Raw genomic sequence first — 24,965 nt, forward strand, 5'->3', positions numbered from 1 at the left:
TTAATTCAAAAATTAAAAATGTTATAGATGCCATTGCTCCAATTAAGGTAAAGGAAGTGACTGGGAAGAAAATATCTCCATAGAGAAAGGCTATGACTGTTAAAACAGAAAAAAGAGAATGTCGAAAAGCGGAACGCAGGTGGCGAAAAACAAATCTCCAGGTTCACTTTGAAATTTATAAAGAGAGACTTGGCCTTTATAATTTGGAATTGAAAAACGCACGACAATCCTTCTTCTCTGACATCATTACCATAAACAAAAACAACGCACGTGCCTTGTTTGCTACCGTCGACAGACTAACTAACCCCCCAGTGTCAGTAGCCTCTGAATTTCTATCCACCAGGGCGTGCAATGATTTTGCCTCCTTTTTCACTGACAAAATTCAGAAAATCAGACAAGCAGTCAGTGCCTCTGCATCAGGAACAGCAAATGTGTTGTCTCTGTGTCCACTTAACATCAATTCAGACACCATGACACAATTCCATCAGATTAATGATAAAAACCCAGAGGACATTATACAACTTCTGAAGTCCTCCTCCTGCTGCCTTGATATTATTCCAACAGGATTTTTCAAAGATGTTTTGCCTTGCATGGCCTCAGATCTACTTCATATAGTAAACACATCTCTTCACTCAGGTATTTTTCCACAGGCCCTGAAAACTGCAGTCATTAAACCGCTCTTAAAAAAGAATAATCTAGATGCTTCAGTAATGAACAATTACAAGCCCATATCAAACCTCCCATTTCTAGGTAAAATCATTGAAAAAGTTGTTTTTCAACAGTTGAGTAATTTCTTGCATTTAAATAACTGTTTCGATGTGTTCCAGTCAGGCTTTCGTCCAAACCACAGCACTGAGACTGCTCTTGTAAAGGTCTTTAATGACATCCGCTTAAACACAGACAGTGGCAGAACTTCAGTGTTAGTATTATTAGATCTCAGTGCTGCGTTTGACACTGTTGACCACAGCATATTACTGGACCGACTGGAAAACTGGGTGGGACTTTCGGAAACAGTTCTAAATTGGTTTGAATCCTACTTAAAGGACAGAAACAACTTTGTTTCTATAGGTAAATACACATCTGAGTTGACAAATATGACATGTGGGGTTCCTCAAGGCTCCATTTTGGGGCCTCTTCTCTTTAACATCTACATGCTACCACTGGCTCAGATAATGAAGAACAACAAAATAAGTTACCATAGCTATGCAGATGACACACACATTTACGTAACAATTTCACCAGGAGACTATGCTCCAATTCAAACACTGAGTAAATGCATTGAACAAATCAATGACTGGATGTGTCAGAACTTTCTCCAATTAAACAAAGATAAAACTGAGGTAATGGTTTTTGGAGCCAAGGCAGAACGTTTAAAAGTTAGCGCTCAGCTTCAGTCTGCAATGTTCAAACCAACAGATAAAGCCAGAAATCTAGGTGTAGTCATGGACTCTGACCTGAGTTTCAACAGTCACATTAAAACAGTTACTAAATCAGCCTACTATCACCTAAAGAATATATTTAGGATTAAAAGACTAATGTCACAGCAGGATTTGGAAAAACTTGTCCATGCTTTTATCTTCAGTAGACTCGACTACTGCAATGGTGTCTTCACAGGTCTCACTAAAAAATCTATTAGGAAGCTGCAGCTGATTCAGAACACCGCTGCTCGAGTCCTCACTGACACTAAGAAAGTGGATCACATCACTCCTGTTCTGAAGTCTTTACACTGGCTTCCTGTGTGTCAAAGAATAGATTTCAAAATATTGCTGCTGGTTTATAAAGCACTGAATGGTTTAGGCCCAAAATACATTTCTGACCTCCTGCTAAATGATGAACCATCCAGATCTCTCAGGTCTTCAGGGACTGGTCAGCTTTCTGTCCCCAGAGTCAGAACTAAACATGGAGAAGCAGCGTTCAGTTATTATGCTCCAAATATCTGGAACAAACTCCCAGAAACCTGCAGGTCCGCTGCAACTCTGACTACTTTTAAATCCAGGCTGAAGACTTTTCTTTTTGTCGCTGCTTTTAATTGAACTATTCATATCTTAAACTGCACTGTAACTTTTATCCATGTACTTTTTCTTGTAATGTTTAATTGAACTATTCATATTTTAGACTGCACTGTAACTTTTATCCATGTATTTTTCCTTAATGTTTATTTTATTAGCTTTTCTTTTTTAATGCTTAATGTCTTTCATTTTTTTTTTTTGTAAAGCACTTTGAATTGCCTTGCGTTGAAAAGTGCTATATAAATAAACTTGCCTTGCCTTGCCTTGCCTATCAGCACATATGTAACAGTCCACACTGAAGAATACACACTTAGAATGTTTCCTTACAATATGCTGCTATAATAACTATGAACAGTTTACTACTACGATGTGAGGGAGGCTTTTACGTGTCAGGTGGTCTGCTTTCTGCTCCATTTCAGAGCTGGGAGAAAAACTGCTTTTATTTTGTCTGATATTGCAATTTGATTCACAACTTTGAAGTGATCGATCCTTTTCGCATCATAATTGTCATCATCATTTCAAACTATTGTATATTAACATGATCATTAAGACGATCTGTATCCAACAAATATGTTTCGTCAAGGCCGAGATATCTCTGCTGCTCCACAGTACATTCAAAATGGTATTTGAACACATAGTTAGCAAATATTACCAAACAAATACTGTGCTTTGTGTAATTTGAATATTGCAGGAGTCCTTTGGGATTTATGTTTTGTTTTGTTTAGCTCGACTGTGCAGCCCAAACCTTGGTGAAGATTAGGATCTGCTTTGAAAGACTCTTTGTTCGTGGCCCATCTCAGATCTCATTTATCTTTAGCTTTATTTCTCTTTGTTGTTTTTGGTAATAAAAACTGTTTAACCTCTTTGTCAGTAACACTCTTCCATATACACAAAAGTGTTTTTTTGAGAGACTGTTTTTAATAGATTCTTTAAGGCTAACGTGTTCAAATAAAGAGAGACACAGCAATAGACTCTTAATGAAAGTGTGTGTTTAGAGGTTCTGAGGTATGGTCATTTAGGCCCCATTTACACGGGAACGGAAACGAAAATGAACCTTAGTTGATATCAAAAAAGTCTTCCGTTCACGCAATCGGCTCAATAAACGTGTCCGCTCACACGAGACCGCTCGACTCGCTGGAGACGCTGTAGTACATATGCCGGGCCTGTAAGTGGCGCTGTACTTCCGCCACAAAATACACCAAAAGCAGCGAAGAATACTTCCCGAGCATTGTTGCCATGGTTGCCCTTCTGTTTATGCCCCACGTGGATTTAGCAACATGTAGTTCATGTAGTTCTCCATGTCCACTTGTTGCTGATGGTTGTGGTAGAGGAGCTGTAGATTGTGCACTAACGTCTGCAGCATGTTCAGTAGCTACAGACAGTAGCTACTGAACATGCTGCAGCAGTGAGCAGCAGAGGTGGGGAGAGGCGGGGCTATGGCTTCATCGTTATCAGGAAATTATCGTATAGGACGCACACAGAGCCGTTTGGCCCCCCAGAGCGTTCCGTCCGCAGATCTACCCACCTTGGGACCCGTTATCGTTTGAGGGGTCCGTGTCCGCGGTTCCATTACGGCCTCGTGTGAACGAACAGGCTATACGAAAGAGAAAGGTAGCGGATACAACACGAACCGTCTCAATCTAAACGGGGTCTTAATGTCGCTCTACTCAATGACCAGACCAACAAAGACCATACATTGCATCTTACAACATGCGTGCTCACAACATCATGTATAAAGTGTTGAAACCACATGAAATGGATTTTCTACAGATCAAGGATTCCATTACAAAATCATTGAGCAAACTGCAAGTCAATACATTCCCGATAAATGCAGGATTCATACAACGGCACCATAATGTACAGCTCGATGTTCATCGTGCTAATTATTCAGCGTGTTATCTTTGATATTTCTGATGATGTTTCTGCTATTTGACTATAATGTGCCTTTTTAAATGCATTTTGTGAATTCTCAAATAAATAATAATCAGTTCATCGTTGTTCATTCAAAATCACCATCGGTGCGTTTATTGCACCAATTTTTAAGATGACCTCATCAACACAGACTTACTACACAAACTGATGTGGGGCAAAGACAACACATTATGTTCAACAGAGTCGTGAGCATCAATCTGGAGTGTAGGACTCAGAGAGCTGCTGGTAGGACCAACCGACCCTAACCTGATCCTAACCTCAGGGTTAGCGCTAACACCCCAACTACAAGTGACTCTTCAACCCACCCTGTACCCAGAGACCTCCGTCTGGCTGGGTGTGGCTCCCCTGCTCTGCACGACCATGACACTGACCCCTGATGGAGGCCAGCATTGGTGTGTGTGTGTGTGTGTGTGTGTGTGTGTGTGTGTGTGTGTGTGTGTGTGTGTGTGTGTGTGTGTGTGTGTGTGTGTGTGTGTGTGTGTGTGTGTGTGCGTGTGCGTGTGCGTGCGTGTGTGTGTGTGTGTGTGTGTGTGTGTGTGTGTGTGTGTGTGTGTGTGCGTGCGTGCGTGTGCGTGCGTGCGTGTGTGTGTGTGTATAAGTTCTCTAAATGAAATCCATGTAGTATTCTATGCAGGTAATTCAACTACTATCAGCTGTCTCCAGTGGTAACTAAGTTCATTAACTCATGTACTGTACTTCAGTATTTGTACTTAGTAGTTTTGAGGAACTTGTACTTTACTTGAGTATTTACATTTGTTGCTACTTTGTACTTCTACTCCACTACAGTTCAGAGGTAAATAGTGTACTTTTCCTCCACTGCATGTATTTAATCCCTTCAGTTACTTCACAGATCTGGATGAATGATGTGAAATATAATCAAGTGTTGAATCAGACTTTAGTTCCACCTGGAGTAAATCCACCAGCTACCCTGCAGTCTACAAAGTACTTCAGACTAGCTGCACCTTCACCAGCTTTGAGAACACTTTCATGATCAATCATTATAAAACATATCATATATATTATTCTGAAATGGACCAATCTGCACATCTGCTTGTACTTTTGGTACTTTAAGTATATTTGATAATAATACTTTTCTACTTGTACTTGAGTAACATTTTGATTGCAGTATTGTACTTGTAACAGAGTATTTATACACTCTACTACTTCTACTTTACTTAAGTACAAGATCTGAATACTTCTTCCTTCTCTGTCTCTCAAACACTTTTGGGTTCAGGGTCTTCATCTTAAAGAAACTAAAGCCCCTCAGGTGGACTCATTCCTGTACAAAACACCAGAAGCTGGATAATGTGTTTAGTACGTTCACTTAAAGTCTGTCAATTTGTTTAAAGTATTTTTTTCTCTTGGTCCCGACTAAAATGGATTTTCCTCCTCCATCATGTTGATTGATCAGAAACCAGTGTTATCATAAAATGATGGTTTAATCACAGCTGCTAATGTCTTCTGCACGGTGTGACAACGTATTGGCTTTGTTACTATATGAAGGAATGATGATTAAAACATGTACCGGCTGTAGACTTCATGGATGCTTCCAGGTTGCGACTGCCAGGGGAAATGGCAATAGCACCCGAGTTCTGCCTTTACTTCTGAAAGTAATAAAAACAACACTGAGGCTCCGTAGTCTGATCGAAGATGGAAGGATGCTCTGTCTTCCCCCTGCGTGGCACTAAAGCCACATTTCAAAATAAAAGCCCTAGACATATACACCCGATCACTATCTACCAGAGAGCATTTCACTAAGGAGAAACTCAACGAACAGCTTACAGAAGCGATCCCAGATTAGTGAAAACAGCTGGAGTACTGTGGAGTTTGGGAACAGAGCTCTGGTGAGGGAGGAGGCACAGAAGGCAACGAGGCACTGATATTCCTTCTGATAAGCTTCATCAGTAACCAACAGCACCTGCCTACTCATTAATACTTCTGTTTGACTTAGTAGTAACCATAGCACGAAGGTCAGGGCTTCCACTTCTTTGGAATTCCTACGGTTATTGCTTTGGGCGATGACTTGGCTGCGAGGGAGTGCGGTCGTCTTTCAACAAGAAGGTTGTTGGTTCGATCCCAGCCCGTACAGTCAACATGTCGATGTGTCCTGGGTCAAGATACTGAACCCTGGGGTGCTCTCGATGGCCAACGGAGTGTGAGCGAGTGTTCGCTTACTAAAGCAAGTGGCACTGCTCTGTGTGAATGAGGTGTGGAAGTGTGAATGATGACATGTGGTAGTTAAAGCGCTTTGAGGGGTCGTAAAGACGGATAAAGCGCTATATAAGTACAGTCCATTTATCATTTACCATAACAATAGTCAGGATGCTAATAGTAGCCGTGATTTAAAGATATATTTACGGGTATAACAATCTTTTTGTTCATATCAACAGACAAATTGCATTGTTGCTAGTCGTGTTGGTAACTGTCTGCACTGACAAACTTAAATGTTGACTTTAATTAAATGTATCATGTCAACAAATTCCACACAGCCATTAGGGTTAGTTGAAAGCAGTAACATTAAGTTGAACCTAATATTTTATTAAGTTATATTCAAACTTCATATTATTGCTTTCAACTAACCTAATACAGTCATGTGTTGAACATGTAGTATTTAGGATATGGAATCAAAAAAGTATCTTACTCATTGTATTGTTTGACAACATACCCAGGGCGCAAAGTCATTTTACAGCCATGGAATGCTGTAGAAGGTTGTCCACCAGAAAGGATATCTAGGACCTTCAAGGATCACAACCTGGGGGGACAACCCGGTCAGCCAGCTACTGGAGAGCTACAGTGAGGGTCCAACAATGCGACCCCTATATGAAGCCACACATGCTGTCTGGATCCGATGCCATCATTCTCTCTCTGATTGAATATCTCTGTGACAGCTCATGGTAAAGACACACTGCGCCAACCTATTGAAAGAGCAGAACATAAGCGTTCAGGTGATGCCTTGCCTGTTAAGCCTGTTCTCAATAAGGCCACTAGATGGCGCTGTGCCAGAAACAGAAAGATATCTAAATGAGATCATGAACATGTCTTTATGAAATCCGTCCCTGGACAGAGACACATCTGTATCTGTCTCTGCACTCACAGCCGGCTGAGCAGCGACTCCACTTTCTCACATCTCTAACTTTCTCTGTGAGCACACAACTTGTGTTCATCGTCGGGAGATATTGTGATGCAGTTTGTTCTGCCCGGTTTATAAAAGGGCAAAGAAGAAACTATTTGATATGCTGTTCCAAGGTTTCACCGAACAAAGGTCTCTATTAACCCCAACTAGAAGAACCGTTTGGACACCAGATGTTTCCAGGCTGTCTTTGCACAAAGTTGAGAGTTATCAACTTGCAGTTAGCTTGAAGCAAATAGCTGTCAACACGTGGAAATAAAAAAGAGATTGAGAAGTGGAACAAACCATTTTATCATCATTGTTTTCAGAAATACCTTTTGTTTAGACAGAAAAAGAGAACATGTTTGCTCAGTTAGCCATGTTGGATTCCAGAGAACCAGGGACCAATCAGGTGCCAGCCACAATAGAGTATTTCACAAATGAATGTTGGTAACTTTTTGATAATGGGGTCAATTGAGTAGAGCTTTTGGCCGTGAACTAGACCCTCATCTTTTGTTAGCTAACACATGGGGCCAAAGGGCCCCGATGGGTTGGGGCCAAAGGGCCGTTTCCTGCTTGGCCAGAATAGTCGTTTGTCCTGACAACCGCTGAGGCAGTTTCACCTCCGTGTTCACAATGCACAATGCTAAGATTAAGATGTGTGCCTCTTGTTATGAGTAGAACAGAACAACATGGTGAAGACGATGAAACCACTCTGACCCAATGAAGACACATGGGGAACTATTCTCCTTCAAACAGTGACTGACCATGGGGTCGTTTTGATACCACACCCGTTATGCAGTAGGTGGAGATGGTTCACTGTGCTGAGTGGTCCTCCCTGTATCTGCACACGGTGAGATCAGTGTGGTGCTGCTGTGGGTGTCTGGCCTTCATCTGCATCAATACACACAGTGATGCTGGAGATATCTCAGCCTTCAATAACACACCACAAAGTGCATGTTTGTAAGATGACAATGTCAAATGTGTAAAACTAGAATATGTGTAGTATTGACATGAGATGAAGAATGGCTGGAGCTAAAATGATGCAACCCAGCACCGTGTGTAGGCACAAGGCTGTCAGTGGCAATCACACAGGGGAACACATGCAGTGTTAAATTAACAATCAACTGCACAGGTTCAGAAATAATTCAAGCATATGTGTATTATGTAACAGCCAACCAAACACCACAGAGAATATATATATGATGTGTAATGTTAACTACCCATGCAAACAACACACAGGATGCATCAGAGAAAGAAGAGGTTTCTCAATACTCTAATTTCCCCTCCTCGACTCCTTTCCTCGTCTCCTATCTTCGATACTTAGTCCCACCCACAGGAGATGCGAGCTGAGGAGGGGAACCGAGGAGAGAGGAGGGGAAGCAGCAGGCGGTTAGAGAAATGAGAACTCCTCTCCTCTGAGCGGTCATTTTAAAGAGACGTCCATTAATGATGACAGAAGGCACAGCAGCCTCTGTCTGATGGACAGATGTGTTCATGTTGACTTGTATATTTACTTTGATTCATTCACAGTGCGGTATAATGAGACAATAACAGGCTACAGATGCGGACACACTTACACACACACATATATTTATATAAATATATACAATTTCAGAATCAAACAAGTATGAGAGCAATCTCATAATAACACTATCAGAGACTGGATATATCCCCCCCCTCTCTCTGGTCGCTGAAATGGGGAATTGAAATTACGGGCCAAAAGTTGTATTTACAAGTATTAAAAGTAAGCAGAGGACACCAAACCAACTGAGTCTGTCCGCCGCATCGACACGCACAGACTGTACCACACCCACACACTGTACCACACACACACCTACACACTGTACCACGCACACACACACCTACACACTGTACCACACACACCTACAGCTCCTAAAGCATAATCAGGCTACAGCCGTTGTGTTTTTTATTATGTGAAGCACTAAATGGTCTTAGAAAAATATGGACTCTTTGTTTGTAGATATCTACTAAACTAAAGCATACAAATACAGAGAGTAGGCCTGTTAAGGCCCTGACACACCAAGCAGTCACCAGAGGACTAGCCGACGCTGAAGTCGGCTGTTGCCTGGCCGTGTTCTCCTGCGTTTTGGCCATGTGTCGCACGGGAACACACCGCACCGACTTCAGTGCATGAGTGGCAATAACTCTCCTTACCAGCAGGCGGCGGTAGTGTGTATTCGTCATTCAAAAGAGGCAACAACCGGAAGACAGAGAAGAAGAAGAGTATCTTTTCTCCGTAATATCATACAGAGCTGGCCTCTCCTGGATCAAGGTGATGAGCAGGTCTTCGTTTGCATCATTCCAGATCGCCATGATGAGATGAAAATGAATAGCAGTCTGTGTGTGCCTTCTTAAATCGTTTGTTTACGTCCCTCACTTCCGCTTCACTTCTCATGCACTGATTTGCTAGCTGAACAGCCAATCAGAGTGATTATTTGGTCCGACTGCCAGACCCGATGCATGGCCGATTCAACATGTTGAATCGGCCATGCATCGGGTCTGGCAGTCCAAATAAGGCGTGTCACGGTCGACGGTGCGGGACACACCAACCTGACTACGGCGCCGCGAATGCCCGACAGCCTCTGACGGCCTCTGACTCCCAAAATCGGGTTGGTGTGTCAGGGCCTTTATACTGAGTGATATATATTATACACACTGCTCTGCTTTCTGCAGGACCTCACAGCTGTTCTCTCTGGAAACATCGCGTCGCGATGAAAGCAGTTAATAAAATAATATCCAGGGGATGCATGCAGAGCTGTCATTGGCTGAGATAAGTCCGGCCGTGCGTCACGCCTCCACCGTTCCCGGAAATGCATCCGCGGAGGAGCCGTGGAGGACCCATCAGTGTATCCTCGGTTATAGCTCCTCCAGAGAGCCTCCTCGACGCTCGATCCTCGAAGTGCATTTAGAGAAATGAGATGTCCTTCAACAGGACCGAGGAGTCGAGGAGTCGAGGAGGGGGGATTAGAGTATTGAGAAACCTCTAGGGTCTTGCAACGTGTAATAATCAGGGGAAGGCTTCAGCTGCCAATATGTTACAGTAACATCATGAAGTGATTGCATTACATGATGCATGATTGTGAATATACGGTATATAACAGGCACAGACTTGATCATTACTGCTAGACTTTTTACATCCTAATGATATTGCAATTGCAAACCTTCTGATCATTATCATGTATCATCTCTAGAAACTGCCTACCCCCTAATTGTACCCTTTGTTTCTTTACTCCAACATTGTAAATCCGACCCCAGTGTCTGAATGGGAAGCTGCCTTCCCTATTGATCACTAATCTGTTTACATACTGTAGTCTCACTGCCTTTAGACACTTCAAGAATGTAGCCTACTACTAGCCAAGTCAGCTAAGTTATATTTCATGTTTATTTTTGTGGGAGTTATTCGGTTAAAACAGTTATGTCTGGACAAACGAAATATTTTAATAGCATAATTTAGCTCGGATCGGATTTGGAAATGTGGCTAGGAAAACCACAGTCTGTGCTTGTTTGCAGCAGAATGGCTGTGGCATAAGTCATATAGTAGACTTCCTACTAAATTCATTTCCTTAAACATTTCTGACTTCTTTGGGGAACGCTACTGCATCTTGAACATTGTCACATTTAGAGCTGAAAGTCTAAACTAACTAACTCTTGTCGTGACTCTTCCTTTAGTTCAGTGCTTCTCAAAGTGTGGTCCGCGGACCACTGGTGGTCCGTGAGCGCCCCCTAGTGGTCCGCGAGTATATTGGTAACATTTCACATTTGAAATAAATAAATAAATGTAGGTTTTCTGCACTCTCGCGGGAATATCTCCGCAATGAAGTGACGTTAAGTTTCACTTTCGATTGCATGATATAGCCCAGCGCAACACCTTCATCACACATGTTGCCACTTGTTTGTACCATTTTCAGGCGATTTGTAATATGTTCTAGAAAAACGATGCGATTTTGGATATTTGTGGAGTTAGGTGGTCCGCGAGTGTTTTTTTATTGGTTAAGTGGTCCTTGGTATGAAAAAGTTTGAGAAACACTGCGGATTGAATACATCTTCATTTCCAGAGCAACAGTCGTCCAAGCCCTCCTGTTTAACAAACGGGTGCTCTTGTGCTATACAAAAAGGAATATTAGTATTTATTTTAAATAATAGTGAGAAAGCTCTATCACGAGGCCACACAGGAAAACACATTAATAATAATACACGGGACTTATATCGTGCTTTTCAGGAAACTCAAAAACGCTTAAATTACATTACCAGCTTATTATGAACTATGTCGAGAAAAACATATATATTTTATACACAATATATATTGTTAAGAAAGATACAGTTTGAGCTAACCTGAGGCGAAGAAAGATGAATGCCATGGATGAGTGAGTGAGACAGGTTGTGATATGGTCCTAGCTCGCTGAACACACAGTACAGCCAGCTGTTGGTGATATTTGGAGCCGTGGCCCAGGTGGCAATATACTTTAATGTAGAAATCAGTGAGCTGCTTATTCAAATTGTACTCAAAGGTAACCCATTTATTGTTGCTTTGTGTTGTTTACGGTCTATGAAACTGAACATTAGAAGGTGTCACTGTGGTGTATGTTTGCTGTCAGATACAACACAGGTAAATCTACAACAATGATATGTTTGTATTTGAGTCCAAATGAATCGCACCATCTAGTGTCCAACAGAAAGCACTTCTCCTGGGCGGGGACTTCTGGACCGCTGTATCTGTCCAGGTGCACTTAAGGTACAATATGATAAACCCTTAACAATCGCGGGCTGAAATATCATGGATGTTTAAATGTATCCAACTGAACCATTATCTGCTTTGCTTCTAGTGTGACAGTATGTGTACGAAGAGCCTTTGCCTGTGTGGCAGGCTGTTGTCATGGTACAAGAGTGTCTTAGCTCTGTGTAGGGAGCAGAGTCATGCTTATGTCCGTAGCGAGTGTGTGCTAAGGAGAGGCGCTCTCAGCAGAGATTACATTAATGGTTACAAAGTTATTTTAACACAGGTTGTCAATGGGTGGTAAATACAGGCTCAGTCTTTATCTCCTCGGGAGGATCCACGTTAAGTTCTGTTGGACATATTCAATTGCTAAACGAGGATGGGAGAGTCTACCTACCAAAGGATAAAGAGACACCGCTTATGTGGGTTATGTCATTTGTTTGTAGCCTTTATTGAACCAGGTGAAGCCCCTTGAGATCAAAAGATCTCTTCTTCAAGGGACAATAGTTACACATGTAACACAACAACAACAGAACAACAATAAGGACGACATACAGCGACGACAGGACGGATGGCAGGGTTCCATAGTGCATTATACTATCATTATTGCAGTACACAAACCATATGAAATGTTCTGCCTTTTCTTGCCTGGTTGAACCTTAAATAAGTGTTTTCTGTTGAGACTATCTGTCTCCTGCACGGGTGTCCTGCTCCACTTCTATCTGTCTCCTGCTCCACTTCTATCTGTCTCCTGCATGGGTGTCCTGCTCCACTTTTATCTGTCTCCTGCATGGGTGTCCTGCTCCACTTCTATCTGTCTCCTGCTCCACTTCTATCTGTCTCCTGCATGGGTGTCCTGCTCCACTTCTATCTGTCTCCTGCACGGGTCTCCTGCTCCACTTCTATCTGTCTCCTGCATGGGTGTCCTGCTCCACTTCTATCCGTCTCCTGCACGGGTCTCCTGCTCCACTTCTATCTGTCTCCTGCATGGGTCTCCTGCTCCACTTCTATCTGTCTCCTGCATGGGTCTCCTGCTCCACTTTTATCTGTCTCCTGCATGGGTCTCCTGCTCCACTTCTATCTGTCTCCTGCATGGGTCTCCTGCTCCACTTCTATCTGTCTCCTGCATGGGTCTCCTGCTCCACTTGTATCTGTCTCCTGCATGGGTCTCCTGCTCCACTTCTATCTGTCTCCTGCACGGGTGTCCTGCTCCACTTCTATCTGTCTCCTGCTCCACTTCTATCTGTCTCCTGCACGGGTGTCCTGCTCCACTTTTATCTGTCTCCTGCACGGGTGTCCTGCTCCACTTCTATCTGTCTCCTGCATGGGTCTCCTGCTCCACTTCTATCTGTCTCCTGCATGGGTCTCCTGCTCCACTTTTATCTGTCTCCTGCATGGGTGTCCTGCTCCACTTCTATCTGTCTCCTGCATGGGTGTCCTGCTCCACTTCTATCTGTCTCCTGCATGGGGCTCCTGCTCCACTTCTATCTGTCTCCTGCATGGGTCTCCTGCTCCACTTCTATCTGTCTCCTGCATGGGTCTCCTGCTCCACTTGTATCTGTCTCCTGCATGGGTCTCCTGCTCCACTTCTATCTGTCTCCTGCACGGGTGTCCTGCTCCACTTCTATCTGTCTCCTGCTCCACTTCTATCTGTCTCCTGCACGGGTGTCCTGCTCTACTTTTATCTGTCTCCTGCACGGGTGTCCTGCTCCACTTCTATCTGTCTCCTGCTCCACTTCTATCTGTCTCCTGCACGGGTGTCCTGCTCCACTTCTATCTGTCTCCTGCTCCACTTCTATCTGTCTCCTGCACGGGTGTCCTGCTCCACTTCTATCTGTCTCCTGCATGGGGCTCCTGCTCCACTTCTATCTGTCTCCTGCATGGGTCTCCTGCTCCACTTCTATCTGTCTCCTGCATGGGTCTCCTGCTCCACTTGTATCTGTCTCTTGCACGGGTCTCCTGCTCCACTTCTATCTGTCTCCTGCACGGGTGTCCTGCTCCACTTCTATCTGTCTCCTGCTCCACTTCTATCTATCTCCTGCACGGGTGTCCTGCTCCACTTCTATCTGTCTCCTGCTCCACTTCTATCTGTCTCCTGCACGGGTGTCCTGCTCCACTTCTATCCGTCTCCTGCATGGGTCTCCTGCTCCACTTCTATCTGTCTCCTGCATGGGTCTCCTGCTCCACTTCTATCTGTCTCCTGCATGGGTCTCCTGCTCCACTTCTATCTGTCTCCTGCATGGGTCTCCTGCTCCACTTCTATCTGTCTCCTGCATGGGTCTCCTGCTCCACTTCTATCTGTCTCCTGCATGGGTCTCCTGCTCCACTTCTATCTGTCTCCTGCATGGGTCTCCTGCTCCACTTCTATCTGTCTCCTGCATGGGTCTCCTGCTCCACTTCTATCTGTCTCCTGCATGGGTCTCCTGCTCCACTTGTATCTGTCTCCTGCATGGGTCTCCTGCTCCACTTCTATCTGTCTCCTGCACGGGTGTCCTGCTCCACTTCTATCTGTCTCCTGCTCCACTTCTATCTGTCTCCTGCACGGGTGTCCTGCTCCACTTTTATCTGTCTCCTGCACGGGTGTCCTGCTCCACTTCTATCTGTCTCCTGCTCCACTTCTATCTGTCTCCTGCACGGGTGTCCTGCTCCACTTCTATCTGTCTCCTGCTCCACTTCTATCTGTCTCCTGCACGGGTGTCCTGCTCCACTTCTATCTGTCTCCTGCATGGGGCTCCTGCTCCACTTCTATCTGTCTCCTGCATGGGTCTCCTGCTCCACTTCTATCTGTCTCCTGCATGGGTCTCCTGCTCCACTTGTATCTGTCTCTTGCACGGGTCTCCTGCTCCACTTCTATCTGTCTCCTGCACGGGTGTCCTGCTCCACTTCTATCTGTCTCCTGCTCCACTTCTATCTATCTCCTGCACGGGTGTCCTGCTCCACTTCTATCTGTCTCCTGCTCCACTTCTATCTGTCTCCTGCACGGGTGTCCTGCTCCACTTCTATCCGTCTCCTGCATGGGTCTCCTGCTCCACTTCTATCTGTCTCCTGCATGGGTCTCCTGCTCCACTTCTATCTGTCTCCTGCATGGGTCTCCTGCTCCACTTCTATCTGTCTCCTGCATGGGTCTCCTGCTCCACTTCTATCTGTCTCCTGCATGGGTCTCCTGCTCCACTTCTATCTGTCTCCTGCATGGGTCTCCTGCTCCACTTTGCGCGACAGAAGCAAGAGAAAGCATTAGCCTGAGACTCAGAGAATAATAGCATCATGTAGCGCTCTGCGCAGGTTTCCTATACTTGTTCAAAAGCAAGGCAGGCAGCTGTCCAGATTTAGAAATGTTACCACCGTCTTGACTTCTAAGTGCTTTGAATGTGAAAGCTCAGAACTATCAGAATACCATTATTACGTAGTATTGTAAGGTGGTCCAAGAGTACAACTGACACGGAACAGTAATACAGGGAAAGCAATATTAGAAATGCCCTCACCTACATATATTTCTCAAGATTCAACTCAAGATTCAAAGGTTTGAATGTCACATAAGCTACAGTGTAAAAAAATGGCACAGAAAATCTTACGACCCGAGCTCCTCCAACGATACAATATATATAATAAAATACAAAAATACAAATAAATATATTTACACAAATGTTTCACAGGTTAAGACTTTTTTAGGAATCATTTATGATTTATTGCTGACAATGGATTATGCAATAGTGCTGCAATTGCACAAATGCTTACATGTGTGACATTGGGTTTGGTTCAGCTGTGAATACATGTTACATGGAGGATGCACGTCGTGGGAAGAGCACTGCCACAGATGCCTTTGATTGATTTTGCTAACTCATAACTCATGAGGCAATATATCTCACCTCCAATGAGAGGCCGAGCCCTTCGTATGTTGCTGCTGTATGTGGCCTTATTTCCCCACGGCATACGCACAGAAGTAACACCTGCCGGCCCATCATCAATACGTTGACCGGTGTATCCCAGGTCAGATTCTCTTAGCATGTTAGCATCACATTCAGCCCTGATGAATTCCCCTTAACTCCTTTCCTTAACCCGTGACACATTTCTCTGAGGTTAAAGAATAGTGGTTAGAAGAACACATAGGACCAGATTTGTATGAACATTTGACCGCAACCGTAGTGCCATTGCTTCTCTGTGACACGTTGTGATAGTGAAGGCACGACATGGCTAATAAAGAAGGAGCAGACCAACATCATCGCTGACGCTACAACTGAGCCGACATGACAGACTGAGGCTCTGTCTTCCTCAGAGGGCCTACCTGTGCCAGCAAAGCTCAAATGCATCATAACAAGCAAGAATAAAGCATTATGGGAGATGGAAGCGGCCGTTTCTGCCGCGTTCACTGTCTGCCCGCTCTTTATAACCTGTTAACTAACAATAAATCAACATGACACAATATTGATTATGTGGTGCAGGTGGTTTCTGGTGATGTCAGAAGATCCCACAGTCAGCCACCTTTTAGGCTTCAAAGTAACGCATGTGTCGTCGTAACAACCAGTGAGCAGACCACATGTTAAAAACAACAATGGCGACTCCTAAAGAGGTTTGTGGAGATGCTGCTGTGCTGTAGCATCAGTTATATCCAAACTGGACAGTATTTCTTCATCAAAAGAAAAGTAAAGAATGGCGTTGAAAATATGTTTTTGTTCGAATGGTTTACAGCAAGTTCGATTGACCAAATAGCACATATGGTTTAATGATCTGATCGGTTAAGAATAGCCTGTCATGGATCTAACTCAGATCTGTACTGAGCGTACGCTTGGATCCTGTCATTGAGGATGTTTATTTATGGTAGGTCCATTCTAATTTCACTGGCAGACACAAGCCACGCTCACCCACCAGCGTGCTATATGTGTGTTTTTGTTATATTTGTTATATAACACATAGACATTGTATTTATAGAACACAATCACCATGCGTTTGCCTCAAGGGCCCGTTCAGCCAAATTACAGGAAATAAATCCTTGTACTCCGGATAATGTACCAATATTGCCAGAGAAGCACACCCACCCCTCAGGTTAGCTCTGTTAGCTCTGTTAGCTCTGTGCCCACTGTTAGCTCTGTTAGCTCTGTTAGCTCTGTGCCCACTGTTGCAGGTCAATGCACTGCTGGTGTTGTTAGCATCGTTAGCTGCTAGCCATCATTCAAGCCACTAAAAACAAATGAAATGTTTAAAATGATGACCAATTCGTTTTTTACTCAGCAACACAGTGTCAATAAATTAATTCTTCCCTTATAATGCTATGAACAACAAACCAGAGAGTTCATGTTGTATGTTGTTGATCTTGTCAAAGGAACACCTTTCAGAAGCGGCCATGTTTACTCCACAGTGCAGAGCTCTTCAATTGATCAGGTCTGAATGCACGTGTGTGTTTGCAGCGGATGTTTTACAGTTACAACAGAATCGCTCAATTATTTTCCAAATGTCCAAACTTTGATGGTCTGTTTTATAAAACAATATTCTTTAGCAGAAAGTAACCCACATGTAATTATTTAGTATGCATACAATTGAATCAATCCACAATCCAATGTGCATAATATTATAACAAAAAAGAAGTTTAACTTTAATGCTATTATAGTAAAGTATAGAAAAAAGGTTAATTTTCAAAGGACAAGATGTTTTCTTCCAGTTTTGTTATTAAACACATCAACATCTCCTCCAAAAATGATTCATACATATTTTTGAATATTTTTGAATAACACAAAGACACTATTACTACTGGTACTATTTTTAGTCTATCATCTCATTGTGATTTCCAAGTTATTATGAAATACCACATTGTTCTAAACACTTTTCAGAAAGGTATTTTTCAATCCTCCATTGAATGTTTCAATGTGTCTGCTAAACTCAGACTTATCTTACACACGTCACGATAAGACATGTCACCAGGGTCATCTCAGTTTGGAGCTGGAGACATTTATCACAGAAGGCTAGCGTTATAAACAAACAAGCTTTGCATTTGTGGGTATTTACTAAAAACACTATCAAGATGCATGGGTAAGTGCACCCCCCACACAACCCCACCCCCACCAGGAGTGTCAGTCATCACAAACTTGAGCTTTGAAGCCAAACACTGTTCAAATGTTCAGGACATCTACAGGGAGTCCCAAAGTACACTGAACAAACAGTAACGTTCACTTTAACTAAAATAATGTCAACAAATGTCACATAACTGTATTAGGTTATCTGAAAGCAATAATATTAAATTGTATATTAGTATGTTCAACTAACCTAATACAGTTTTGACATCATTCATTTAATAAAGTCAACATTTACATGTTTACATTTTCAATGGAGCTCAACAATACTAAGATGATTTTGATATCCTTAAAGCTATGGGGGGGGGGGGGGGGGGGGGTCGGTGAGGAGCATCAGGCTAAGTCTAATGTCATGAATCACATGTCATGGAGCAAAGAGACTAAAAACAGCTGACAGAGCATCAGGGCCGCATCGCAGCCCGGACACACCTGCACCCAAAAACAGACTCAACAATAAATACATCTGCACAAATGAGCACGGAGCGGATTGCGTCACCGAGAGACGCTGACGTCATGGTGTTTGTTAATAATACGCAGCTCGATGCGGCTGATCGGCACTCAAAGGCCCCGGAATGATGCACACAAAGAGCCGAACACCCAGCGCCTCCAGCCGCTCCACCCTCACCGCCCCTCCGCTCTGCTCTGCAGGGTGGATGCTGCTCCGTCACCCAACCCCCCCGTCCGTCCGTCCATCACAAGCACAGACACACACTCTGCACCCGGGGACGCAGCCTCCTCCCCCGGCCTGCGTCTCCTCCGCAGCATCCCTTACCTCTCAGATGAAAATCCTCTCGGGCATTAATCCATGGTCAGCCCGGCTGTGCTCGCTGCCTCTCGGTCACCTTCCTCCCGACGTTGCGGCGCGGAGAGAGCGAAATAAATAATGATCAGAGCCCTGCCCGTTGTGTCCTATCGGGAGGCGAGGGATGCGCCCACCCAGCCCGCAGACACGCGAAGCTTCCGCGGGTCCGGAATCCGAATCAGCCGCAGAGAGAAGCGACGCTCAGCATCCTCTGCAGAAAAACGCTGAAATCGAAGCGAAATATCCTCTGGTTTGTGTTTCCGATCGCCTGTTCCTCCTCCACAACACAGTGGCCCTCTCTTCCTCGTAATGTCTCCTCCACACACACGCACACACACGCGCAGAGCGGAGCAGCTCTGTCTCATTTAAAGAGATAGGACCGAGGAGCCTTTCTGTTCTTATGTAACCTGAGCAGCTCTCTCTCTCTCTCTCTCTCTCTCTCTCTCTCTCTCTCTCTCTCTCTCTCTCTCTCTCTCTCTCACACACACACACACACACACACACACACACACACACACACACACACACACACACACACACACACACACACACACACACACACACACACACACACACACACACTGAGCTCGTGTGTGTTGGGGTTATTGTTCGTAATAATAATATATGTACTGTGGTGGAATAATTACTTAACGAGTCCCTATTATGCTTTTGGGGTATTCTCCTTTTCCTGTAGTAGTTGGTTGTATAGGTTTTAGTGCATTTTGTGTAACATCACTATGTAACACTTGGTCTTCTATTGGCTAGAACTTCAACAAAGTGTGCTTGATAGGCTGGGGCAGGTTGTCTCTGAGCGGTTGACCAATCACAACAGAGCTGGCCAGCTAACCAATCAGAGCAGACTGGGCTCTGGTTACAGACAGAGGGTGAAAAGAGGTGCTGCAGCACAGGCAGTATGAGAACAATAAAGAGCTTTTGAACATTAAAACATGGAGACATGTCCCAGTAGCAACCCGATATCACGGCAAGACGTGAACATGTGACGATTTACCATGCTGGGAGACGTGAAGATGTCACAAATTCATCCCTTCAAACGTGACAGTTACACGGTATTGTTAACCCATGTTAACCATTGGAGAAATAACCGGAAATGCCAAGCAAATGCAACCAATAGAGAGGCGAAGTCCCTCCCTTTCCGGGAGCCTCCATGGGACCCCGGAAGCGTAAAATTATACATTGAAGTCAATGGAGAGAGAAAGGTTATCTTTTGATCCCGTTTGAATTGTGCCACGAATGACACATATGATGTTTGTCAATTTAAAATAATATTTTGCAAGTCAAACAAATAAAAATGTGTCGTAAAATTGTGAAGTTACACATTTGTTTGTGTGAAACCGCTGAGTGAACTACAGGTCTCTTGGTCTCGCACAATACGCGTCACCATCACAAAGACGGCCGCCACGTTAGCAAATTTCACCTGTTTCTTTCAGAATGAGAATAACAGTATAAAACGAGGTGAACATCACTACAAGTCTGGACACGTTGAGAGCTGGACATACACGAAAGGGGAGTTAGTCGGTTCTGTAAGAGACCGGCTTTACAAGGTTTCGGTGAGTAACATGAGTGCAATGTGTAACGTTAATGTCAGCTAGCTAACATTAGCTAACAAGGTACACTAACGTGTTTTGTTTCAGTAACTAGTTTTCTCCTTAAGAACTTCGTGGTCTGTGTGTATGCTGTGGATAACATTAGTGTTCACAAGAACAAGGTACACTCCCGTGTTTTGTTTTAGTTGCTCTTCAGATTGAAGCGGCCAGTTTTATATCGACTATACAGTATGTGTGATCTCCTTTTACATCTCGTTGTGTCATTTGAGTTTATTTGCTGTGTGTAGATTCAAGGGTTTTGGTTATCTTGTCAATGTGTTTGGTTATCCAGGCACAGCTGTGTGTGACTCCCTCGGGTACACCGGTATGTGTTTTCCTAATGTAGAGAGCATTGATTAATTAATTAACACACTGAGTCTAGATCCTGACCAAATCCTTTTTTATTGTTGATCAAATGTTTTTCAAAAATGTATTCATACACATTTAGAAAAATACAATGTACAATCACAACCAGTACAACACACATTACAAAAAATACAGAAAAAACAAACAATAACAACAATCAGACAATAGGACAAAACTTTGGAATAACCCCTCCCACCCCCAGATCCGGACCATCCTTGTATTATTGCTCATTCAATCTATTATAGCATGCTAACAAACATGGTACTTTCTTTATTTGTACAGATCTGCATGGGAGACGATGGCGCGATGCAGAGCGCTGTCTGTGATTGTGCACGGGGGATGTACAAATGCAGCCACGCTGCAGCATTGGCAATATGTGCAATGTGGCAGATCAGCTCCACAGATGTTGAGTGCCAGTGGAGGAAGCCTGGCACTTCCAAAGTAGTCCAGCCGGTGTCTCAACTTTACCAACAGTGAGAGGAGACATACAACCCACTGGCCAGAGACATCGCCACTCAGGATGTAGACTGGTTCAGGTCTGCACTGAGGGGCGCACAGTGTGGCATGGCATGGCTTCACCTGAGCCAGAGCCGCGGCCTCAACATCAGGCCATTGTCACCGTGCCGGAGCTGGTGAAGGGGCATGGGGGTCGGGGGCTTGAGGCAATTCTTGCCTCAATGCGACTGAGCAGAGACCAGCAAGCTGCCATCCAGACAGCCACCGGAGGACAGCGGACAAAGTGGCAGTTACACAGGCGGGGCAGGTTGACAGCCTGCAAGTTTGGTACTGTGCTGCGGTCGGGACTTTCATCCACTCCATGCGCGTCCCTCATGAAGAGGGTGCTCGGGGGGGTACAACTTGGACGGAGTCATGGCTGTCAACTGGGGGGTTGTAAACGAGGCCGAAGGGGTGAAGGCTTTTGTGCAGGCCTATCAGGAGACAGTGTTCGAGTCTGGTCTCTTTGTGAGTGAGTTGGTGTTTTGGGAGCATCCCCCGATGGACTTGTGCAGCCATCTGCCCTGCTGGAGGTGAAGTGTCCACCATCATTATACATGATGGTGTATATAGGATATATATATATATTTGTATACATATCTGTAAATTGTATAATTTTATTTGATTTAAAAGTCTTTTTGATCTCTCTCTCTATAAACACAAACTGAGTAAGATTGACAATAAAGTTGACTTTGAAAAATATATATATTCTTTATGAAAATAGTTGACTGTTGGCGAAATGAATCCAAATGAAACGTTGGACTGAACTACAACTACGCCTTTAAATCTCTACGGACTGTTCTTCAGTGGGATGGCAAGTTCCTATCTTTAAACATTTATTAGTTTTATCTCAGAACAGATTTGATTTTCTGAAGTTAAGTTAACTTTGTAAGGTCCACCAACCATGTAAGGTCATTATTAAAAAGGTACAATCAATTTGTTTAGGGTTGACTAAAATAATGATAAACATTTCATTTGGATAATTTACTGACAGAATAAGAAACTCAATGATGCTCTACTCACCTGTTCCTTTTTATAAAGTGAAACAGTTGAAACGATAGATTTTAGTCAACTTAAAAACAACCTTCTCCAAAAGCTATCAAGGAATATACTGAATACTTATTTTAGAACTTTATTACATATTATTTGTATATAGTTTGAATGATCCATAATTGACAGAGGCTTGTGTTTACACTGACCTGTTACTCATATATGAATGTCTTTGTAACTTCTTTAAACCACGACCTCACTCATTTCTTTCATTCATCACGGTTCAGTAAACTAAGTGATACATGAACCAGTTTAATCATTATAATAACGTAGGATTGCAACTCTTTGAAACTGTAGGTGGCTCTTAAAAGAGCCGTTGTGTTTGGGTGTGCTGGTCTCGGGTCAGTCTAAGCCCTCTCTCCGCGGATGCGGCGAGCCAGCTGGATGTCCTTGGGCATGATGGTGACCCTCTTTGCTTGGTTCATCTTACTGGGGGGCAGCTACATGGATGTCGGTGCAGTCCACATTGTGCAGTTGAAGGCAGAATTAATTTATTATTGACTCCGAATGAAGCACAACTTCATGTCATACAATACATTGACTTTATTTGTAATTGTGTACAAAAATAAAGCATTGATTAGCAAGCAGGACCTGCAGAAACAGAGCACGGTGATGGATGGAGCTGGGAAGAGAGAAGAATAAAGAAAACAGATCCACTTTATTATCGGATATTAAAAATTCAATTTCAAAACAAGTTGCCGCTCATACAGTTTTCTAGTGTGTAAATATGATTTCACTTGACCTATGCAAAATATCACACTCAATACATGTGTGTCTCAGGGGGGTGCATTGTGCCTTTGATGTATATAAATAATATACCATACAGTGGAAATCAGGTTGCCAGAGCAGGTCAGTGTGCATGTTCCTCAGGGTCTCAGCAGTTACAGGTGAGGGAAAGGAAATAAAAGAGAAAAAGGTCAGTAACAACACTTTAAAGTAACAACACTTTGAATAATTATCTCTTCTAATAATTTTCTCTCAGTAATCACTCAACTACTGTCTTTCCAACAAACAGATTGACTCACCCTTACTGTCATCACAATGAAACACGTCCAGAAGAATGTCATGCAAAGCTCCCTGCCTGCCTTCCTTCGACTCTCCCTGACTGCTTCCATAGCACCCGGTGGATGGCGCAGTAGGCTACTCTTCAAATGTTTCACGAAATACTTACCATCATGACTACTCAAGATTACTGTTTAAAATGTTGGTTTACTTCATGTAATAAAATAATAACTTTATGGTAAGGCTACTAAAAGTGACAAGGCTAAGTAATGTAATGCTAACTAACGTGCTCGCTACTCGTCGCTACTAGCTAGGTAGCTAACTTGACTATATATGTTCCATGCACAACATGTATATTACCTGATATGTCTGTTCCAGCGACTCCTGGTCCTTTCATCAGACGGGAATCGATAGAACGAGCAAGTGGTATGATCACTTATGTGATTACAACCTGGTACAAAGCACACATGCATCTTGTAAAAGTGAATTTATTTGAAATAATAATTGAAATGCTTTTATGGATTTAGAAAAAGATTTTATTGATTTAAAAAATAGTTTTATGTATTGATTTAAATTGACATGCATCCGCTAAGAAAAGTAGTCCGTTGTTACTGTTTGAACTAACGTAACAACGGCAGGAACAGCTTCTATAGTGTTTTTGAGGAGCTTTTTGATTACAGATTTGAGAAAATCGTTGCTTGCTTTAAAAGTAGCACAATTCATTATGTCAAACCTTGGAAAGTATCTAGATATCCCTGCCCTAATGCCAAAAGTAACTGGCAACTGAATATGTGTCGCCGTTTGATGTCTATGTCTGGACCGCTGCGTAAAAAGGAGGGTTTCTGCCCCATTACTTCTCTTCTTACTTCTATAAGAATAAAACACGGAGGACGGAGATTTCTTTTTGTCCCCCTCTTCTCCCCGCTGCAGCCTAGCAGCTGATCTCAAAGCACGCTCCCCTCTCCTGCAGGGAGAAAAACTATATGTATATACTTTATATAGGTTGATACAGTAGCCCCTTTTTTTAAATAGTTTTTATAGGTGTTGCTATCTGTTTTGTGTAGCGTGGTTCTACAAGCAAGTCAATGCATTCATTGGGTGGTATCAGAGAGTTACACGGGTCTGTAAATGCAATGAAAACATTTGGCCACAGCAAATAATTTATATTAAACATGTAATTTTTACTTTTGAATACTTCAGTACAAAGGATGTATTGAATAATTTAAGTGATATATGTGTACACATATACATAATTCATTAGTCAAAACAGGGCTACATTTGATTTAATTAAAAGGTATAATATGTGGTAAACTGAAGAGCCCTTTGGGAGCCGAAAGAGCCGGCTCTTCTTGGTGAGCCGAGCCAAATGATCCGGCTCACCAAGAAGAGCCGGAATTCCCATCACTAGAACGAGTAGGCTTGTTTGAGACACATTGCGGCTCGCCTCGAGAGTAGCCGAGAGTAGACGATCGCAGCCGGGGGAGGTGTCAAAAAGCTCGTCTTAAGTCGGACAGCTCGGACTCGGAGTCGTCTTGACTGGCTGGGTTTGCAATGGCGGAAATTGCGTTGGCGTTTTTCGTTGCAGATGAAGTGGATGCAATAGAAATCCCACATGTATTGTATGGAGAATGTAATTTGATTTAATCTTGCCATTTTAAATGATGTATTCAATAAATAAGGTTAAACCAAATCATTACATTACAATAGATTTTATTTTAATGATTTGGTTTAACTTAAAGAGAAACGTTATTGTTATTGCACATATTACAGGTACTGAGAGAACGAAATGCAGTTTA

At 43.2% G+C, this 24,965-nt stretch overlaps 1 protein-coding gene across 1 annotated transcript in view; it reads right to left on the reverse strand.

Moving 5' to 3' along the window:
* Nucleotides 1-19,012, reverse strand: part of fbxl16 (F-box and leucine-rich repeat protein 16) — a 47,437-nt gene extending 28,425 nt beyond the window's left edge. Inside the window, exon 1 of the mRNA XM_034088496.2 lies at nucleotides 18,623-19,012. The gene's annotated coding sequence lies outside the window, so the exon portion shown is untranslated. The remainder of the gene's footprint in view (nucleotides 1-18,622) is intronic.
* Between the last annotated feature and the right edge of the window lie 5,953 nt (nucleotides 19,013-24,965).

The sequence above is a fragment of the Pseudochaenichthys georgianus genome, chromosome 8 (genome assembly GCF_902827115.2).
Source record: "Pseudochaenichthys georgianus chromosome 8, fPseGeo1.2, whole genome shotgun sequence".
Lineage (NCBI taxonomy): Eukaryota > Metazoa > Chordata > Actinopteri > Perciformes > Channichthyidae > Pseudochaenichthys > Pseudochaenichthys georgianus.